The sequence below is a fragment of the Rhamphochromis longiceps genome, linkage group LG7 (genome assembly GCF_057381845.1).
Source record: "Rhamphochromis longiceps isolate RC_006_pf linkage group LG7, R_longiceps_female_GT1.1, whole genome shotgun sequence".
Classification (NCBI taxonomy): domain Eukaryota; kingdom Metazoa; phylum Chordata; class Actinopteri; order Cichliformes; family Cichlidae; genus Rhamphochromis; species Rhamphochromis longiceps.
In genome coordinates, this window is record NC_140563.1 from 37,573,266 (window position 1) to 37,593,988 (window position 20,723).

General features: G+C 36.8%; 2 long non-coding RNA genes across 2 annotated transcripts; both read left to right on the top strand.

Annotated features, from left to right (window-relative positions):
* Positions 1–911: 911 nt before the first annotated feature.
* LOC146665798 (uncharacterized) lies at positions 912–13,100 on the top strand. The gene is made up of 3 exons (XR_014912413.1): positions 912–992; positions 2,203–2,297; positions 11,066–13,100. It is a non-coding gene; the product is annotated as an uncharacterized LOC146665798 (long non-coding RNA).
* Positions 13,101–13,158: 58 nt separating this feature from the next.
* On the top strand, positions 13,159–15,113 carry LOC146665799 (uncharacterized). The gene is made up of 2 exons (XR_014912414.1): positions 13,159–13,859; positions 14,533–15,113. It is a non-coding gene; the product is annotated as an uncharacterized LOC146665799 (long non-coding RNA).
* The last annotated feature ends 5,610 nt before the right edge of the window (positions 15,114–20,723 follow it).

Sequence of the window (20,723 nt, forward strand, 5' to 3'; positions counted from 1 at the left end):
GCTAGTATTTCTTAATTTCTAGTCCTTGGGTTTTTTTTCCCCTGTGCCCCTCATGTTTAGTGTAGGTTTAGTTCTGTCTTCATGTTTATTTTCTTATTCCCCATGTCACTCCTGTCCTTGTGCTCTGTGTCTGTGCCTGTCGTGTGTGTTTTCCTGTTTTATTTTGATAGTCCTGTCCTGTGTTCAGTGTTTTGGCTGTCTTGTTACATCTGATTAGTCCTCGCTGTGTTTCCACCCATTCCCCGTCCTCTTGTTATCCTGCCTGTGAATTTTGGTCCTCAGTCTTCCCCTGCTTGTTGTCTCGTCGTACCCTCACCGTGCTCTGTGTTTTCCTCTGTGTGCCTTGAACAGTCCTAGTTCTAGTTTTCCCAGTTTAGTGCCATGTTTCTAGTTTCTCCTTGTCTGAATTTTGGTTAGCACTCTTATTTTTGGATTGTTTTGCTACAGCAATACAGCTGCCTCCCTTAGTTAATTATTCTGTCTGCAAATCCTGCGTTTGGGTCCTTCATTGTGTCGACCCCAGCACAACATGACAGTTTAACTATTACTAACTTCTAAATTTAGTATTATCCGTTATCTTAGGTATGACAGCAACAATACATAAATTAAAAATTTTAAAAAAGAAAATTCCATGGCTGTGTCCATGTTTTAGAAAATGATGGCAGAGATGGCAGTAACACATCTCAAAAAACACCATCTTTTGTTGTTGGTATCCAGTTTAGTATTGTTATTCTGCCCCTCGGTTGTTGCTTTGTTGGTTTTCTTTGGCTGGCGCATTTCTCAGGTTTCCCAATAGTGAGCAGTATTACCCCTTCAGTTTGTGGCTTCTTCTTTGGTTATTTGGTGTGCACTACACTGCCCCCTTTGGTGATGTGTTGTAAGCAGCAGGTAAAGTTCACGCAGGCAGTGGGAGAAAATGCATGGAGCAGAGAACAAGCTGCAAAACTTTAAGCCCAGTGTACATTGTTGGGGAGTTTGTTGAGCCATAATCTGTAAGTAAGCAATGTCTAGCTTCATTTTCTGTAAGATTTGTTACTTTCATGTTACTTAAAAGGTTATTTGAACGTATAAGGAAAGATGTTAACGATGAATGTAAAGCATAAGGAAAGCTATGTTGCTAACTTCTGTTTTGTTTACAAAATATGTTGATACTGATGCTTACGTATTATTTTACTGCATGTTCACAGTCTTACAAATTAAAAGAGGAAAAAACGGTCTTCAGTTAAAGACACAAAGACAAAGCGATGTGTCCTGTCGTTCCTGGAACCATCTCCTCTTATGTTAAGCTCGCTGCATAGGGTGAATAGCCATACATTCACCTGAGGGCAGCAGAATTGTCTTGCTGCAATATTCAAGGCTTTCCTTGAAAAATAAGCCATCTAGATGAGATACGATGTTGTTATAAAACCTGAATGTACCTTTCAGGATGATGCTGAAAATGTCTTTTTTTTCTAATTGTTGAACCTCTTCCCATCTTTACTTGTGAGAAACTGCCTCTTTCAGATGCTATTTTATACACAATCATGTTAATGGACTATTGCCAATTAATTAGCTACTTAGTGTTCTTCCAACTGTTTCTTTATAGTACCTGTTACTTTTCTGACTTTAGTTGATGCTGTCCTACTCCTTTTTAGATGTGTTAATGCAATTAAATTCTAATATTTTTGATGAAATAGCAAATTTTCTCAATTTAAATACTATTTATCCCTCATGTTGTTAATAAAATATTGATACTTTTTGGAACTAGTATTGTATATGAACATGAATACAGCCATGTTTTTTTTTGGCTGTGATGTATGTACATTCACAGAAATTTCACTGCTGTCAGGAACGCAACACATTGCAAGATGATGCAGGTTTAGCGTGGAATAAAAGCACCACATTTAGAAATATATTTGTGAAAAAACCCCCCAAAAAAGCAAAGCAAAAAAAGCCCACTGAGTTTAAAAAGTCAGTGTTGTAATTTGCAGTTACTTGTTTGTATTTTTACTCAACTGATATGATGCCTACAGGTCAGTGAATAAGTTTGCAAAACTTTTCAACATATAACTCGTAATGATGGCAGAGATGGACCTCCTAGTGGTTTTAAAGTTATATGTAGCTTAATAATATTTCACATATGTCTAGATTAAGAAAATGTTTTACAAAACTGGCAAATAAGTACTTGCTAATTACTTCCATTGTGCCTCCCTCTTTCTGTAGCATACTGGGACCTGAAGGGAGAAGGAGGGGATTGTGCAGGCATGAGTGGAAGGCTGAAAAGTGACTCTGGCCAAAGTTTGGACAGAAAGCACCCTGTAAATAAATGTTCACTAATCTGCAACACTGTCTGTATTGGATCCTTGCATCAAAGCATTCTTTGCAAAATAGCTTCTTGTTTGATCAATATTGCTATACAAATCCTGACCTGACAAGTTACTCAGTGTACAAGAATAAGTGTGGAAATGATTATCAAAGATCAGGGAACAATCCATAATAGATGTTCATAAAAAATAATTAAAATGTGTTGATGTCCTCTCTTTTTAAAAATAGTAGAAGTGACATTTTGTGTTTGTGGAAGCCTTGGTCAAATCCAATTTTTTACTTTGACTTTTTTTCCTCTTTTTCTATGGCTCAGTAGAACATGTTGAAGTGAGCACTTTAGAAATATATATTTCAACTTTGAGACCTCCACACATTGTAAGCTTGGTTTGATTTTCTTACAATACCTACCACCATTTCTCTTGGCTTGCCATATAACCACCTCATTTTTTTTGCCTTCAGTTATCTTTCTCCTGTCTGCCTTTCTCCATTTATAACTTGAGTTTCCAACCTGTTTGAATCAACTAAGCAAGGTTTCAGGCAATGAAAAGAATCAGCCTTGTCAAAGGATTCCTCTCACTCTCCTCTGTGACATCATAGTGCACTGTGCATTTCAAGCTAGCTGCTTTTCCTTAACACCCTCACTGGGGTCAGCCTTTATTTTTGTATTATAATGAATACAAATACAGCTTATAGTAAACAATTTAACGATATGAAAACAAAACAAACAAAAAAACCCCAACCTAAACAAAAAAAAAAAAAAAAAACTCACAACATATACAAGTAGGAGTCAACAGTTTTGAAATAACTCTGGCTAATTAAAATGAAATTACACTTTTTAATAAAATGATTTAACATGTTTAGTTTAATTAAATAAAAAAAATGAATGCATTTCAGTGCATTGTTTGAAGGTTGAGGCATGGTTAAGATCACAACCATTATATATATAAGATCTATCTGTAATCCATCTATCCCTTACAACAGAAAAAAACGTTTTAAGGTATAAAAGAGATTTAAAAATAGAAAGGTATTGAGTTTGTCATTTGTGATCAATCATATCTCATAAATTAGGGGTACTTTGTAATCTTCATTGTTTTCAGCCTTCATAATTTCCAGATGGTATGTGCCATCATTAGTGACTTTAGAATTCATGGGAGCTGGATTCTGGAGCAAAGCCTTCTATGTGACTGATTGCTTTAGTGGGTATTCCTGAGGTATCTCTTCATGTACTACCTAGAGTTATCACCTGATAATGATATTCCACATAACCACATGATCCACATCCTTTATCCATATCCACTAAATATTGTCTCTCTACATTACATCTTTAGGTCAGTCTCTGAGCTCAGTATGTTTTACATACATTATGTTTTAACACCCAGAAGCATACATCACGCATGCTCTGCTATACCTTCTCCAATAGTTGTTATTCAACTGTTGGTCTATGTTTTTATGCTTTCTTCTCACACAACTGGGCTGAGGCCCAACTTAATTCCCCAGTTAGAAGTCTCAGCGTAGTCTCAGCCTCAGCTTTGTCAAAGCTACAAGACAAGATCACATCAGGATACACTGATGACTGCAATAATGAAACACAGTGCCCATGAGAGTTTCACCAGTTCTCAAAACATCTCTATTATTACCATTTCCTGCTGATTCCCTTCGCACCTCCTGCCATTTTTCCCTGCAAATAATATTCACAGCTCATGTCCTGTTGATAACGGAGAGAAAATATTTTGTTAATCTATTCTAAACATGCTTATCACCTGATTAATGTACCCAATGCAATTTACAAAAAGATAAAATTTTCTTTGCATTTATTCCTCCCTATTTCTCTGTCCCCTCATATGGTAAATGGACTGATTCTTATATAGTGCTTCTCTACTCTCTCTGCTTGATAGAACATGCAACATTCACCCACTCGCACAAGCACTTCCTTCTATGCTTTTTAAGTACTTACTAACTAATTCACACACTTTCATGCCTCAGAGATGATTTTGCATGCAGACTAGAGAGAGCCAGGGATCAAACCACCAACCAAGTAGATCAGGGGTGTCAAACTCAAATACACAGTGGGTCAAAATTCAAAACTGGAACAAAGTCGCGGGCTAACATTAATATTTATTGAAAAAAAAAAATCTTCCTCCAGATTTAAGAATGAATCTTTTCTTATGGACTCAAACAAGCTTTGCTCAAAAACTGAATATGGAACAAGCAAAGCTCAATACTAAAACATATTAGCTGTATAATACCAGTAGGCCAGCTCTAATAGTAATTTGGTATGGCTTCGATTATCTACTTCATAGGTATCAAACTCTGGCCCGTGGGCCAGATTTGGCCCGCAGCCTAATTACATTTGGCCCGCGGGCCAGAGTTTGACACCTATGAAGTAGATGATCTGCTCTACCTCCTGAGCTACAGCCAACCTGTATAGACATGTACCCCTGAATCTTATAACATTTAATTCTACTTTTTTGATTCTGGGGTGTACTCTTCCTCAGTTAAGGACAGTTAACTTTCATCAAGTTAACTGTCCTCACTGACAGAGGGAATGATCCTACAGTCTGATTATATTTTTTTCCTCCACCAAATAAGTTCTTATGTTCTTCTTGTAAATTAGAATAAGATGGTCTGACTACTTATGTAACCAATCCGTGCTCTCAGTGGTTTAACAAAGAGGTTACCCTGATGACTACGGTCCAACATGCTCCAATATAGCTGATTCAAATGATCAGTTGGGTATAAAATGCTGTGGCTGTCTGATAACAGGATGAACATTTGAATCAGTTGTGTTGGAACATCTGACCTGGTGTTCCGAAGATAAATAGAATTCAGAAGTAGAAGAAGTCGGATTAGTAGCGCATTTCCTGTTGCTGTGTCCCAGGCAGCTTTGCTTCTTAGGAAAAACAATTACTTGAGCACCAGGTCAAAGGTCAAAACCTTTTTTACTCTTCATTTTATTGCTGTGACATGTCGTGTGACATTAAAAACAATATTAATAATAATATATTATTATTAATAATACAAGTAATAATACAAGTATAATAACCAAAATACATAGAAGGTTAATGCATTTGTAAATCCTAAATATTTGAAATAATATCTGCTATCTTCTTCTTTAGTATCTGATATGCTTCTCAGGACAACCATCAACTTCTTTGTGATTAAGGATGAATCATTATTGTCATCTTAACCTGACGAATAAATTTTAATCTTAGTCAACTTAACAGGAACATTTAAAACCTTATCCTTATTTTTGTTCTTTAGCATATCAGCTAAGAAAACATAGCTATGTTCTAACAACTAAAAATGAAAAAAAAAGCATTAATAACAAAAGTATAAAAAAATGCACAATTAGAAATGCATAATATACGATGCTAATCAATTGATTTGTCTTATAATTTATTTCATTTGTAATATTTAAACCTGTAGTTTTATGTTAGTAATGTTCTATTAAGCAACAGTTTTTGTCTTCTGTCTCTTTTTTCTTCCCGAGTCTTACAAAACCTAAAAGCTATCTACCAAGTTCACATCCCAAAGAAGCTGAAGGCAGAAGGACAAGGTACAGAAAAAAGTGCAACATAAACAATAAAGCTGCCAGCAGCTCTTTGTGTCATGAAAATGATGAATGAAAACAACTTGAAATTTATTAGTCATGTAAATCTGCATGATGCTTTCCTTATTTTCCCTGGCTGTATTATTACAAGAGCAAGTTTATTTATTTTGAACATCAATCAATCAATCAATCAATCAATCAATCAATCAATCAATCAATCAATCAATCAATCAATCAATCAATCAATCAATCCTGTATATTTGAAACGTAATATATCTATAAATACATTTCCAGGATTAGCCACAAACTGCAAGTTGTATCTCAGTTACATATGGCCATTATTTCAATAAAAATGTTAATAAAGTTTACTTAATTTAAAACACCATATGAACATAACATATTTTACGTTCTCTGGAGTATTTTCTGTGAGCTGAAGGGCTGTTCTTTATCAGGGCATGCATGTGCAACATGTCCAATCAGATGAATCTCAAAATGGTTGTTGGAAGTACTGGATATATAACATTTCATATTGGCTTCACCGTATCCAACTGACACAATACTGACTGGTATGTGGATTTTAATACAGCCTCTGGATACACTTACCAAGTAAGGCCCATGAAGACTGTTTGAGTTTGTTTGTATCTTGCAGCCAATTATAGCACAGATTGCTGGTCAAGTCTGATAAAATTCCTTTAGTGAAAAGGGAGAATAATTTCCACCCTCAGGCTCAGATTTCTTCCAACTTCTTCCAACAATACACCCATGGGAACTTTCAACCTCAAAATCATTTTAACATGTTAAACTAAACATATGCAGGGTTTTGGAGGGTCGTGCTCATTTATGAAGTTTTGCAAATGTATCAAACTTCTACAAATATACATATTACCAAGCTGTTATCTCTTACAATAAAATGGGTCTAGATAGTCTGTGAACATACTGCTGTATGAGTTGATTGAAGCAAGCAGTATGTCCTTCAATAATCTTTCTATCCTGTTAATGCTTTTATATACATTTTTAATTCAAAACTCTGCACACAATGTATATTCTGTTTTATATAGAAACGGTTGAGTGCAGTGGTAAACTATTCGGTACTATAGTAAAACGTTTCTAGCATTCAATTACGTAGTGTGTATGGCCATGTCAAAGTTCAGTCAGACCACCATACAGGCTTCTTTACCAGTAGAACCCCACCCTGCCCTCATTTATGTCAACACAATAGTTTCTCCAACCTCAACCAACAAATACATACAGACTCACACATAGCCAGTGTGAAGCTGACAAGAGAATAGCATGGTGAAGACCGTGTTACTTGAGTTGGCATAAAACCTTTTCCATCAGAAATCAGTCTTAAATACATGGATTTGGAACCATACCCAACTTGAATTTAGCAGGTTGGGTGAGGAAGCTACAACGCCTGCTGCTGATAACAGTTGAATAACAAACAGTCCAATTTTCATCTGAACAAATTGAAACAAAAGAGAATGGTCGCCAACAGCGAAAAGCACTGATGACAGTCACCCAATAGGTGTGTGACATTTTGAAATGATTTGGCACATTGCAAACATGCTATATTAATACCATTGTACACACCTGGCTTTTCACATGTTTTCTTAACCCCTTATTTAAACATTAACTGTAGGGGCACAACCTGACTAGATTGCTAGTGCATGCCACTAACAAATAAGGATTATCACTCAGATCCACATCTCACTAATAACTGAACTTAACCAGTGGTGTTAAAAAGGATACACAACACTTCAGTTCAAATTTAGTAAACATAACTGTGAGTAGACATATGAAATCACCCATTAAATTGGCAACTATTGTTTTATGGCTACAGTGAAGTATTCTTGATACTTAAGTCTAGTTATTATCAGTCAAACATTTTCAAGTTGAAGCTTCTAAAATAAAATCTGTTTAATTTGGAATCTTAAATTATTTCAGACTGCTAGTTGGTCATACCTTGTATGACCAACTTTTAAAAATAATTCTTAATATTTTTTTAGCCCAAGCAAAAATTCTGTTACAGTTATATTGGCATTTTAATCCATAAAGAAAAGTTATTTCGTGGAACCCTTCCTGAATTAAACTAAACATCAAAGCCATCATTAATAATAGTCATGAACCTAGGGGTGTGCAAAATGATTTTAACCCTTCTGTACAGCTTGCACATATTATTCTGCCGAAAGAAGCCACTGCCATTAAGGAATACTGTTGACATGAAAGGGTGTATATGGCCTTTTGCATAGTTTAGGTCGGTGGTACTTATGGAGATGACATCCGCATGAATGGAAAAACCCTAGGTTCCACAGAAGAACATATTCCAGAGCATCACACAGCTTTCTTCCTACAAGCTTACTTAGTGCATACTGCTGCCATATCTTCAGGGTGTGGATACATCCACATCCACATGACTTAAAGAAAACCTATCTTATTAAATCAAGGCACTCTTTTTCCATTACTGTGTGGTCCCATTTGGACAGTGATCTGCCCACTGTTCTTTTGGTGATTGACAAGGGTCAGCATGGGCTCTCAAGCTTTGATGCACTATATATTCTGACACCTTTCTATCATACGTTCAGGAACTTTTTCCCCAAGACTATTTTTGGGTCAAAAGTTGTACTACTGTACATCTAAAAATTTACATTTTTGTGCAGGAAAGAAAACCTTCTGAAAAAGTCCAAGTATTATCTGCCAACTATAATTAAAAGCCTGTGTCCCTTCATCTGTGATTGTATAAAGCTTAACTATTAAATAAAAATAGACAATTATTTCAGATCACTGAAAGCAAACAAGAAAAATAACATAAATGACTTCAGTGCTCTAGCTCTTCTGTATTATATATCATAAACACACCATGAATCCTCTGGAGAAGTCAGAAGGACTACATAAGGCTCATAACAGATGGCATAGCATTACTCTTTTAGAATACATCAAAAATTAGATGATCTCAAGAGGACAACACATTCAGAAAGCCCATTATGGTATGTCTAGTGAGAGACAACAGCTTGGGTATGCTCAACAGGAGTTCATTTGCCCCAGTGGTAATAACTATACAATATGTGAATAAACATGTATGGTATAACATGTGCTGTAACATTGAAGGAAAAGACCTTTGATTGAAATAAAATTAAACAAAAAACAAACAAAAAAACAAAAAACACAAACAACCCCCCCCCCCCCAAAAAAAAAACAAACAAACAAAAAAACCTGTGTGACAGCTATAAAAATTAACTAAGAAAAACAAATAAAAACAAGAATGTTATCAAGAACATACATGTAAAAAGTGTATTTACAAAAACAAGTCCTAAACACATAGTTTTTAAAGGCCTGTCTGTGCAAAATTCTCTTGTGACATTAAAAATAGACACAGCGTCAGTTTTGCAACTGAAAGGTACAGTTACAGTTAATTTTCAGTCTAACCTTATTATATTCATCACATTTACATATCACATATTTATATGCAGTTGTCTCTGTGTGCTCTTTCTCAGCAGTGCAGTACACAAGCAGCTATCTATATATGTATATGTATACATATAAAAAGCTGTATGTATAGGTTTTTTTTAATGTGTCTGTAGTATCAGAACTACACGTTAAATACATGTTGAAAATTGTGTCAAAATGCTGCAGTCTTTCAATATGAAATATTGGGTTTCATAAAGATCTGTAGCCCCTGGTGTGATATGCACATTTATGCATGTGCCTCAGTAACAGTGACTTTAATATTGCAGTATGGGTATGACTCTGATGGTATATGATGCTCTGTGTTCTTCTCCTGCACATCCTACAGATTAGCTGTGAGAAGCTCACCTAGATATCAACATTTGCACCTTGTGTATAACATATATGTATAACAATCTCAGGGTAATATTAGTTTAAATCTGTAGCATTCAATTGGATTGAAATTCTATGGTACCCAAGGCTGTGCTTTATTTTGAAAACTTGTTTTTAAGGTGTCCTCCTTACTGAGGTGCATTTGCTAGCATTTTTGGTAGACTGAATTTTAAATTTGAGGTTTTCTGTTCTTTTGAGTTCAACGCCCAATTGGATTTTCAAAACTGTATAAATAAAGCAATTTGAAAGACATTTTAGTTACTGAGTTTCAATCTGTACATCAGACAGCTGCCTTTAATACTGCAATAGTGTGGCTTTCTATGCATGTGTGTATTGCATGAAATAAATCACTAATGGCTTTCCAGTTTTGCTTTGTACTTTGGATGATTCTACAAGAAGCTGCACAGATTGTAAAAATCAATTGCCTCACAGCAGGATTACATATTTACTGTGATATTTATGGATAAAAGGATGGAAAAAAGTGCACCAGATCAGAACTGGGAATAAAGATGAATAGAGCTGTCTTCCATTAGATCTGCAGTAGTACTGGAGTGTTTAGCTATGTATGTAACCCCAAGTACTCTGCCTTACGTAGCCGTGTCAAAACTACCTGTTCATGTGCACAGATACATTTATAAACAGACTCGGGAAGCACCGAAAAGCTGTTGAGCATCAGAAGGAACCAAATGCCTGAAAGAACTTTCCAGAGGTTTAAAGTCCTTCCAATGTTTTTTTTTTCCTTGAAAGGAACATTATTTGTCATGTGGTCTGTTGGATGGAGTTAAAAGGACATTCAAGCTCTACTGTGAGAAAACTGGCTTTGATCTTCTGATGGCCTAAGCTCCATTCAGCACTGCAATATGTAAAGTGTAAATTGTTAAGGGTAGGCTTTACTTTTGCAAACACCGTACATCAGTCAGTATGCGTTTCTGTTCTTCTTCAGCACAGTTCACTATTTCTTCACTTAAAACGCTATCTATAATAGTACCTTTTTTCAACCATTAAAAATTCTTGAGGGGTTATGGACAAAAGACAGACATTATTGTTGCTGATGAACAGCAATCCTCCTAAATCTCTACACACACACACACACACACACACACACACACACACGTTTTATATATATATATATATATATATATATATATATATATATATATATATATATATATATATATATATATATATATATATATATATATCAGATGCAGGAAATGTCTTTTTTTAATTAAATCCCCAAGGCCATTACAGCAAGAGTCTGTTCTTCTTTGTCAAAAAAGAGAGGGGGAGCAAGTGAGAGACAGCAAGAGCAAGTTGAGGTTGACAGTTCAATCAAATTGTGGCTAATAGTTAACTTTATCGGTTTCTCCTTCCTAGGGTGGTATCATGACCAGACACCTGCAACCCAGAGAAAATGCGAGCACAGTGAGAGGGCATGCATCTTCAAACAGGGCCAGGATTTGAGTCAAAGATTTCAATCGGCACTGGAATTATCCCAGCCTGCAGGCATGGATCTGTGGAACTGTTCTATCATCTGAAAGACTTGGATCTCTGCAACACAGTTGCTTCTTTGAACCAGGAAGATTTACTGTCAGGAGTGTGTCTGACTTCATTCAAAGCGAATGCTTTTTAAATATATGAAAGGTCCCTGATTTAAATTTCTGTAAAATAATCAAGAGGCAGTTTATTTGAACTTTTTTGTCATCAATTTTAATAGAGCAAAATAAATAAAATGTTAGCAAGAAGTCTTGGTATTGTTTAAAAAAAGCCTCTAATCATAAAGCCATGATAACACAACATCTTGTATGTTGATAGAAAAACTTGGTGCTGGTAAGGCACAATGTATCTTCCTTTTCAGTTATTACTTCTTGTTTAAAGTCGTGTTTAGTTAGTTCTGATTTTTGGCACACAACCTTGTGATGTTTTTTCCCTATTACATTATCAAGGCTACTGTATTTGGAAAACACTGATTTACTTATGTATATGTAGCAGAAAAATCATCATTCATTTTTAGTCATATTTCAGTCTAGCTAATGAAGAAATCCAATGTAAATCTTGTTCACTCTATTTTTAGGGTGTTTTAAGTCATCTATTAAAAAACATGAGTCAACATTACTGAAGTGACGCTTTAACGATGCGTCTTATCACCGTGTTTATGATGATAAAACATGTCCTCTCGTTAGTAGATGTCAGCGCTGTCACTTGTCATGAAAATGTCCAGAGCCAGGGTTCCTCTTTAATTACCATTGATCATTAATAGGGTCACAAAAGATTTGTCACATTATCCCCATAAACAAAATTGCTTTTATAGAAATCATTGTGATACAAATATTTAGATTCTTGATTCACAATGTGCACGAACTCAAAATCTTTAGAGGTTCATATTTATAAAGTATCGCAAATAATACATTTATACCATTGTATGAGCTACACTTCTTGTAAAAACTGATTGAAAAAAGCTCCTGTCGTGACCTTCCTTCTGTGAGGACACACACACACACACACAGAGAGAGAGAGAGAGAGAGAGAGAGAGGGGGAAGATCATTAGGATTGGAGGCGTTTTTGGATTTTCACTTATTGTTGGCTTTACAGTCACATAAAATTCATTCCAATTTTTTTTGCCTTTGCTTCAATTAAGGTGTTTCTTTAAATCTACAGCAGCTTCCTTTTCAAAAAGTTTACTGACATAGTAAGGAAGTAGCTAGGGAACTCAGTAAGTATGAGCAACAACAGCTTAGGGACTGTTTCTACAATAAAGAGGAATTCATCATCATCCGCAGTTCATCAAAAAAAAAAAAAAAAAAAAGTGCCATTAAAAACAATTCAGCAGATCCTCAAAGTATGGATACAATCTGTTTTCAGCTGTAGAGGTACGCTTCACGTACTTATCAACATGCAGTTTAGAGGCTTGCATTAGAGTGCTTTGGTACTTGGGCCTCTTTTATTTAGCACGGTTATACCATTGTGTATTTAGCTATATAAATATGCTCAAGAGTCTATTGTATGTTTGTCATGCAATTAAAAATTCAAAAATATAATTTTTAAATCAGTAACTTTGCAAATTTAGCGCGGACCCTCACCCCTCCCTCCGGCTCCCACGGCCCCGCTGTCACCGTAAGACTCATACTCTTCCCCCACGTATGCTGCTATTTCCCCGCGCCCCAATAATTCTTGTCCTGTTTCTGTTGCAGCCTCCCACAGTCCCGTTTTCGGCGTTCCTGCGCGACTCATCTCCCGGTCCCTTGGTTTCTCGAGTTTCACGCGTGTTTTCCTTCTACCCTCCCGGGACACCTTCAGTTAAAATAAAGTTTATTTTCTCGTACTCCTGTGTGTGTTGGCTCTGCTTCTGGGTCCAGCTTGTGCGCTGAACTTCGGTTCATGACACTAATAGTTTTAAATAGAGCACCACAAACAACAGGTATTCCTTTAGAAATAAACTTTTCTTGTGCTACTTCTAAAAACTACAGATTCTTAACTCTGCAACAGTTAGACAGAGTTGGTTACAGTTAGGCCCTCAACAGTCAGCAAAACAAGTCATAAAACAATAAAAGAGGCTGCCTTATCAAGAGCATCCCAGCACTGTAGTTCCATTACAATCAGTTTCCTTTATTTTATCTTATCATGTCAGAGGCCAACTGAAACCAAGTCCACCTATATAAAAACACCCCATCAGACACACAGTAGTTTCCTCAGCACTTCACAATTCCCCCAAGGTATAGCGTTTTAACTTTTTATTTTTTCGGATCCCAGACACAGCGGTGTGAGGTAGTTAGCACACAGTTTGGACGTGTAGAAAACATTGCTTGTTTGGAACACATCAGCAGAGAGGTAGAGTTCATAGCTGTTCATAAGAGTTTAATTTAATCAAACCTCATTTTACGGATCTAAGTGGCTCCTCATCACTAGCCAATTCACCATTTTATTTAAATATCTGAATTTTCGGAATGAGGATCCAAGCGGGACACAGAGGCTGCTTTAACGCACCAGAATGCAAATATAAATAAAAGCCTGACTATCCTGAGAGCCTAGCTGCAGCGAGACCTTTCTTTCACACGGATTCCTGGATGTGCGTTGGATCCGACTTTGCTACCCGCACAGAGCGTTTCTGACAGTCGGGCGCTGCTTATACAATAGAGAAAAGCAACAATACACCGTGTTTCTCTGCTCCAAGGTAAGGACGTCTGTTATACCCAGCGCATAAATGTCTCTGTGTTAACGCTGATTATTCAAACCCTGTTGAAAATGTGACACATTTGTTATCCAAAAACATTTCCTCTAAATTTGCAAAGTTACTGATTTAAAAATTATATTTTTGAATTTTTAATTGCATGACAAACATACAATAGACTCTTGAGCATATTTATATAGCTAAATACACAATGGTATAACCGTGCTAAATAAAAGAGGCCCAAGTACCAAAGCACTCTAATACAAGCCTCTAAACTGCATGTTGATAAGTACGTGAAGCGTACCTCTACAGCTGAAAACAGATTGTATCCATACTTTGAGGATCTGCTGAATTGTTTTTAATGGCACTTTTTTTTTTTTTTTTTTTTTGATGAACTGCGGATGATGATGAATTCCTCTTTATTGTAGAAACAGTCCCTAAGCTGTTGTTGCTCATACTTACTGAGTTCCCTAGCTACTTCCTTACTATGTCAGTAAACTTTTTGAAAAGGAAGCTGCTGTAGATTTAAAGAAACACCTTAATTGAAGCAAAGGCAAAAAAAATTGGAATGAATTTTATGTGACTGTAAAGCCAACAATAAGTGAAAATCCAAAAACGCCTCCAATCCTAATGATCTTCCCCCTCTCTCTCTCTGTGTGTGTGTGTGTCCTCACAGAAGGAAGGTCACGACAGGAGCTTTTTTCAATCAGTTTTTACAAGAAGTGTAGCTCATACAATGGTATAAATGTATTATTTGCGATACTTTATAAATATGAACCTCTAAAGATTTTGAGTTCGTGCACATTGTGAATCAAGAATCTAAATATTTGTATCACAATGATTTCTATAAAAGCAATTTTGTTTATGGGGATAATGTGACAAATCTTTTGTGACCCTATTAATGATCAATGGTAATTAAAGAGGAACCCTGGCTCTGGACATTTTCATGACAAGTGACAGCGCTGACATCTACTAACGAGAGGACATGTTTTATCATCATAAACACGGTGATAAGACGCATCGTTAAAGCGTCACTTCAGTAATGTTGACTCATGTTTTTTAATAGATGACTTAAAACACTAAACTCTAATTTCTGTGGTTATTTTAAGTTTACAGAATATAACATGTGGTAAGACGACGAGTTTTACTTCTCATGTTATGTGTATCTATTTATCATGTATGCTACTTTGCTCTGTGGACTGTAAAATGTTTCATTGTGTTCATGAAATAAACCAGACTTTCACTGTCTGCATCTTTTACTGTTTTTCTGCTTTTGTTCACTCCAAGTTTGACAAAACCTACAGATATCCAGAGTTAACTCGCTAACAATGTGGAGCAGTCTCAGTGTATTTAGCTGCTTTTTCCCTGAACACAACCAACCGAGAGAAACGCCTGTGGTCCTCACTTTGGTCATTTTGAACGCTGAAGGAGATTTGTTCAATAGACACCTTATACTAGTGTTTCCTGCACTTAATCCATCACTACTATGTTCTATATAAATCCAGATTCCTTTTATAGTTTGCAGTGAAATTTGTTAAACCGTTGCTTAATGGGACAGAAGTACAAGTCGCTCTTTACTAACACATTTGTAGATGAGTTTAATGCTGAACAACACAGCTAGCAGTCTCACACACTCTTTAGGTTATTCAAGTTTTGTGTGTGTAATGGTTTAGTCTATCAAACCTTACCCCTTTCTCCTCAGTATCACAACAGTATGACTCCCAAAGTACGGCTCAGTAAACAACCTATGATTCTAAAGCCAGAACAGAAAGATACAGTTGGAAGATGAATGATTGCGTTTTTATGATGTGTAGTAAAACGACCCCCTCTTCTTCTTCTCTGTGTTGTTCTTGTGTGTGTGTGTGTGTGTGTGTGTGTGCGTGCCTTAGAAGTCAAATAATACATTAGCCATACTTAAAAAAACATCTGAATTTCATTTAGAACTGAGATTCTAAGTTGTAAGGAGGAATCTTATGCACAGCCAGAAACATGTTTCCCCACTTTCACAATGCTGAGGTGCCAAATCCACAACCCCCAACAAATGGTTTATTACACGCAGGTGTGAAGGGCAAGCTTTACTTACACAGCCTCACACACACAGTAGATTTTTAAAGTTTTTTTGGGTACAGTGGTTTAGCCACAGATGCAACATCCACTTTTGATAAAGATCACTCCACCTGTTTATTTCTTAAGAAATTAAGCATCTTTATTAAACTCTTATTTATACATGTCTACACATTAATAGACACCGTGTGCTCTGAGACATTATAGTCTTCTACTTCTGCTTCCATCGGTTTGCATTTTAAACTCCCAGCCTTTCAGGTTGTTATGAACGGCTTATATTTCTAACATTTTGTGATGTAAAAGTGAACCATGTTTTTTTTTTTTTTTTTTAAATTTTCTGTTTGATGGAAGGACTTAAGACACGAGTTATTTAAACAATTCTAAATGACCGTGTGATGGCCATAGTACTTTATGTGGGCCAAATGTGTTAAGGATAATGTTTATCAATGTAAAATTGCAAAGAACCTTTGAATAGATTATAACATTTTTGTAAACAGATACCTCAGAAGCTGTACTGGTAGATCTATGTATGTAAGGTAAAACTTTCCACAGTACTTCCACTTAAGTAACTAAACACATAAAGTCACCCTTACCAATAATCCACTGCTCCTTGAAAAAAAGTAGCACAAACAGACAACTGACTGAGCAATGATAAGTAGAACTACCCGAGGCCGAGACTCAAGCAGAAGAAAATTAAAAGTTGTTGTTTTTGTGGCTCGAAAAATTAAAGAAAGTATGTTTAATAATTCAACAAGACCCGCACCTTCAACACATGTACATTCAAATTTTGGAACAGGCTCAACATTGCTGCTGTTCAATAGTTTTTATCCGTTTGAAAAAGTCATTTTACGGCTTTAATGTTTCCAGCTGATAAGGAGAATGAGTGCGTTTCAAATGTGCGTCCAAAGGCTTTAAACATCTGCTTTGTCTGTAACGACAGTATCAAACTACAGAGCATTGTTTTTACTAAAATTCAACATTTTCCGATGAAAATTTGGCTACTTTTTTTTTCTTTACTGTAACACGCACCTCAATGCCATTTTTAGGATATTCTTGGTGATCACATTTTTTTCATATTTAGGCTTTTGGCACTGAGGGTATCTAATACGCATGTTGTCACTGTGTTTGTACTACCAGCTGTGAGGGCTCTGCTTTTGCTTTGAGCAGTCTGTTTTTATTTTGTCTCGTGAGTGTGTGTGTTTTTCAAACGAGATCCTCGTCAGTTTGATTTTGTTACCACAAACTTTGTGTGAAGTTCACAACAGAGGTAAAGAGATTTAAACACCCCAGTTTAAGGAGGCAGGCAGGGGTTGGACCAGCTGCACAGGACAGGTGAAGCAGAGAGTGTCCGGGGAGATGTGCAACAGAAGCAGAGGGAACATTTTACAAGATGATAAATGGCAGATTTAGATGATTAAGGATTTGTTGACAAGATTAAAAGACACGTCCGTCAGAGTTCAACAACATTACAGTTTGATTAAATAAAAAAGTTTTTAGACTACACAAGGTTCATTTTCTCCTCTGATAGTAATCATATTAAACATGTCAAGAAAGAAAGAGTATAAAGAAAAATAGTAAATGTGTGTCTAATTAAACTCTTCCTGTGAGCCTTACATCATCCTTTAATATGTTTGGTGTTACAAACTTGAAGAAGCACGGAAAAGATCATCAGACATTAATCTAATCAGTTTTCAGCCTTCATTCATATTGAAAAGTTGAAATCTTCCCTGCTAGACCCAAGTGCAGCGTTTAACACCGTCGGCCAGAACATTTTATTACAGCTATTATTAAATGGAGAGTCCTCTTCACACACTGAGGTTAATTATGAAGCTCCACAGGCTTCTGTGCAAAGACCAGTTCTGTTTACATTATACGTGCTTTAGAAGACATAGCATACCACAGGTCAGCTCAGCAACATTTCGACTTTGGCTTGTTTTTTCTGGTTAACGTTAATTACGTAATTTAGAATTAAAGTTTAGTGTTTTTAGCATTTAGGATGGCCGTGGCGAGTAACTCAAGTGCTGTAAACATTTCATGAAACCTCATCAAAAGTTATCTGAGTTGGAAGGGTGGCTGTTAATAAGCCATTCTTAAGGAAGGAGAACAGAGAAAAATAAGGCTGAGGTGTGCCAAATTACACAAGAAATTGACTGGAAAAAGAAATCAGCTGTAATATGTCTTATGGAGTAATGAATCCAAATTTGAAATATGCATGGAAGAGGTCCGAAGAGAGATACAACAGTGAATGTCTATAGCCGTCTTTAACACAGCGTGGATACTCTACCGTGCTTTGAGGCTGGATTTCAGCCAGTGTTGTTGGAGCTCTTATCCAAATTAATCAAATTATGAATGTAGAAAAGTTCCACCAGATTTTGATCGACCATGTAATACCACGTAGTGTCTGATTGGCTTCAACTTCATTTTTCAGTACGACAATGATCGCAAACATACTGCCAATGTAGTCAAAGTATGCCTGGATGAAACAACGCATCAGTCATGGATTGATCTCTCCAGGGTTCGAACCTCAAGATAATCGAAGCAGTGTGGGATCATCTTGACAGAAAACAAAACAAAAGGCAGCCAGCATCCAAAGAAGAGTCTCGGATGTCTTTCAAGAAGCCTGCAGAACTAAGAAATTACAAGAAAGCTTACCTATTAGAGTTTAAGCTGTGTTGAAGAATGAAAGGCAGCTTTAACTGGACAAAAGGGGAAAAAAATCCCACATTGACAGCTAACTCAAGAGACAAAAAGCATTAGAACTCAAGTCATTACCTTACTTAAGGATAAATAAGTTAATTAATTACATTAATGCATAAGCAGAAAATAACCTACAGTAACTGCTTTGCGATATGGAAGTGCAAAAGACAACTGAAAGGGAGGATAGTTTCTATATATGTGGTTTCTATTAAGGGACAGAGGAACGATAAGAAACGATAAGAAATCAAGGACAAGGAGTGTGGTGTAGATAAGTGAGGAAATCCGATCATTACTACAAATTTAGTTGAAATTTAAATATTTTAACTATGGTGCCTCCTGTGAGGGCTGTCTGTTTTCCACATTCTGCAACGGTAAAATACGACTTAGAGGCGGATATTTGTTTTACTTTATGGGCAACAGTTGTTCTTGCTGTTGACAAAACTCGCCTCATGGTTGACTCTGAGAAAAAAACTCTTTCCCACAGAGGGGAATAAACTTATTCGAATATGAGCTTTTTTCCACTAAGACTTGTTTTATGGGGAGATGTACGAAATTATTTACCGGGTTACAAGCAATGATAATATCGGATGTTGACTCCTCAGCGTCATCATTTTCTATCTATTGAGAAAACTTATTGTTAAAGTATTGAAGAAAAAAACTCCTCCTTGGCCCGCGGTGTGTGTGTGTGTGTGTGTGTGTGTGTGTGTGTGTGTGTGTGTGTGTGTGTGTGTGTGTGTGTGTGTGTGTGTGTGCCTTCTTGCGAACGCCGTCTGTTTTCCACATTCTGCAACGGTAAAATACGACTTTGAGGCGGATATTTGTTTTACCAAATGGACAATTGCTGTTGACAAAACTCGCCTCATGGTTGACTCTTTCCCACAGAGGGGGGTGCTTTAATAAACTTATTCGAATATGAGCTTTTTTCCCCGCTAAGACTTGTTTTATGGGGAGATGTACGAAATTATTTACCGGGTTACAAGCAATGATAATATCGGATGTTGACTCCTCAGCGTCATCATTTTCTATCTATTGAGAAAACTTATTGTTAAAGTATTGAAGAAAAAAACTCCTCCTTGGTGTGTGTGTGTGTGTGTGTGTGTGTGTGTGTGTGTGTGTGTGTGTGTGTGTGTGTGTGTGAGTGAAACAAGATCGCCTGTCGCTGCAATTATGGTTTGTTTTTCAGTCTCTCAAAAGGAAAAGTAGTATTCACTAAGGGATAGTTATTCGTTTTTTACACATAGGCAGCCTGTAGGTTACAAGCGGATAGAAAGTTCTTCTTTTCATCACAAGCTATGGTGTATCTTAAAGGTTTTTTACAGCGTCTGTATTATAGGAAAATAAAATACTATTGAAATCTCTACAGGAAGTCACTCTTTATTTCCATTACAAACGCCGGTGCAGCTTAAGAAAGTAAAATTACATCCGCTCTGTCTCTCTATACATCACAGAATCATCTGCTGCATCACCGCTGTGCTTAGGGAACATGACGCATCAGGTCTGAAAATGACTAGACACTTCCGGAGTATTTCCGGTAGGGTCATAAGGTCCGGATCGAGGCCTTCCATAGTAAATATGCTGTATTTGAATATGTCATATTCAAAGCCTTCTTCTTCTTTGGGAGAGCAGATCTCATCGGACACAGGAACGCTGCTGGGCTGCAGAAGGAAATCCATCTTGTGTCTGTGCCTTAGAAATTGTGACGGACTCCACCTCTCTGCTTTTTTATTCCCCTCCAACAGATGGCGCGCTTCCGGAGGTTTCCCCCCTCCCTCTAAAAACTTTTTTTCCCAACAACAGATGACGCGCTTCCGGAGGTTTCCCCCCTCCCTTCTCAGGATGCAATTCGACACGGTTAGCAACAGATGGCGCGCTTCCGGGGTTCACCCCCCCTTCTCAGGATGCAATTCGACACGCGGGGGGTTTCCCACCCCCCTTCTCCGGATGCGATTCGTCACGCTCATTACACGCTTCCGGGGGGGAGGGGCGGGAGGTCAAAAGGTCGTGATTAGGGCCATCAATCACTTCGGATCAAATTTTGTCATAAGCTGTATGGGATTATCTCTCTGTTGTCCCAGCTTGTTCTTTAGTGTAGTGTCTTAGTTTGGT